This window comes from Lolium rigidum, chromosome 3, assembly GCF_022539505.1.
Source record: "Lolium rigidum isolate FL_2022 chromosome 3, APGP_CSIRO_Lrig_0.1, whole genome shotgun sequence".
Classification (NCBI taxonomy): Eukaryota; Viridiplantae; Streptophyta; class Magnoliopsida; order Poales; family Poaceae; genus Lolium; species Lolium rigidum.
The window spans coordinates 99,016,463-99,019,039 of NC_061510.1; positions in this window are offsets into that span (position 1 = coordinate 99,016,463).

A 2,577-nucleotide genomic window follows, 5' to 3' on the forward strand; every position below is an offset into this window, starting at 1 on the left:
CATGTATCTCCTCATTAAAAGAAGCATCTACATTTAGCTTAATTTGGCGAGGCTCGGGTTTCGTCCATACCTTTTTGCTATGCGGCCCTTTCTTGCCGACAGCAGCTGCATTTGATGTAATTGAGAGAATAGAGTGAATGCATTTAAACAAGGGGGGAACCTCTTCATTGTGAGTTCTTCGCCGCCTCAACCACCACAGATACCAGCATGCCACAGAGATGAGTTCCTTCACCTTAATGTGGTCATAGCCGGGTACCAGGATGTCATTTCCCTTAATAATGTGTTCTAGAATAGCTGATCCCGCTCTATCAGTATACATAGCATCTTCAATAATATCTGAAAGTCCTAATTGCATCCACACTTCTTGGGCTTTTGGACACCGAAATAGGAGATGAACAATATCTTCCGCAGCCATATTACAGATCGGACAAGATCCATTGTTACCAATATGGCGATTAGCCAGGATCCCTTTTAGTGGTAGAATACCATGTAACGATCTCCATATAAAAATCTTGATTTTACTTGGTACCTGCAGTCTCCAAACATTTCTCCAAACCGGGTTATTTGCTGAACTCCCCGGGAGGGCTAACTGATAAGCCCTTGGCCCAAACTGATGCTTCCATTGGAGATGATAACCAGAACGGACAGCATATTTTCCATGTTTTGTATAATGCCAAGCAATAAAATCACTGAAGCCCTGTGTATTGATTGGTATTTGAAGAATCCGTCCGACATCTACCGCGAAGAAAATACTATTAAGGAGTTCCTCATCCCAGGATCCCGTGAGAGGGCTAATCAGATCACAAACCTTGGAGACCACTGCGTTTCCTCTTGGTGTAACAATTTTCCGATCCGTACTAGTCGGTATCCAGGGATCAGACCATATATTAATTGACTCCCCATCACCCACTCTCCAGATGATTCCCCTTTTGAGAATTGGGATCCCAGCAAGAATACTCTGCCAGGTGAAAGAAGACCCAGCCTTAGGCCCAGCTTTTAGAATATCCCCATCCGGATAATATTTCGCTCGTAGAACACGAGCACATAGAGAATCTGGTTCATTGATTAGTCTCCAACTCTGTTTTGCAAGCATAGCAAGATTAAAGGAATGAAAATCTCTAAAGCCCATACCTCCATCATTCTTAGGATAGCATAATTTCCACCAAGCATACCAATGCATCTTATTACTATTTTCATCATCACCCCACCAGAACTGGGATATGGCGTCCATCATTCTTTTGCAGACACTCTTAGGTATTTGGAACACTGACATTGCATAAACTGGAATTGCCTGAGCCACTGCCTTAAGTAAAATTTCTTTACCTCCAATAGAGAGAAGTTTTTCTTTCCATCCATTTATCCTCTGAATAATCCTTTCAACAAAATGCAAGAAACAGTCACTTCTATCCGCACCTACAATCGCTGGTAGGCCAAGATATTTGTCTGATATAGCCTCTGTATCAATGTGTAAGGCTTGGCAAATTTCTGCTCTAATCAACACATTAGTATTAGGGGAAAAGAAAATACTTGATTTAGCTAAACTCACCAACTGTCCCGAGTTCGCACAGTAAGTATCCAGAACTTGTTGCAAGGAAGTTGCATTAGTCATATCTGCCTTCATGAGGATAAGGGAATCATCAGCAAATAAGAGATGTGAAACTGATGGTGCATTTCTGCACACCCTGACCCCATCGATGCCACCAACTTCTTCTTCATACAACAATAAACTAGATAAACCTTCCGCGCAGAGAAGGAACAAATAAGGAGATAGCGGATCACCCTGTCGCAAGCCTCTAGTTGGAATAAACATGTCCGTATCTTCAGAATTAAACCTCACATGGTACCGTACCAACCTAACACAGGCCATGATAAGAAGAATCCATCTTTCAGAAAAGCCCAATTTTCTCATCATCTTCTCCAGGAAAATCCATTCAACGCGGTCATATGCTTTGTGCATATCTAATTTAACTGCACAGAAACCATTAGAACCTGCTCTCTTGTTCTTAATCGAATGTACACAATCGTAGGCTACCAGAACATTATCTGTAATGAGACGGCCAGGGACAAAGGCACTCTGAGTTGGAGATATTACTTCAGGGAGAATATCCTTAAGGCGTACTGACAACATCTTAGATATAATTTTGTAAATAACGTTGCAGAGACTTATAGGCCTGAACTGAGTGACCACCTCCGGATCATCCACTTTTGGAATAAGAACCACCGTAGTATCGTTCCAGCCATTCGGAATTACTCCACTGTTAAGAGCATTCAAAATTTCTGTTGTTATCTCCCCTCCACAAACACTCCAAAACTTCTTATAGAACACTGCGTGGAGCCCATCCGGGCCAGGGGCCTTATAGTCCCCGATGCTAAACACTGCAACTCTGACATCTTCTGCTGAAAATGGCCTCAGGAGTTTTTCATTCATATCTTCTGTAATCCTAGGTTGAATTTTATCCAGGAATGCCTCATCCACCTCCTGAACCTCCGAAGAAAAGAGATTAGCAAAATAATCATATATAAGAGGTTTTAGAGGTTCCGTACCCTCCACCCAATCGCCATTGCTGTTTTTTAACT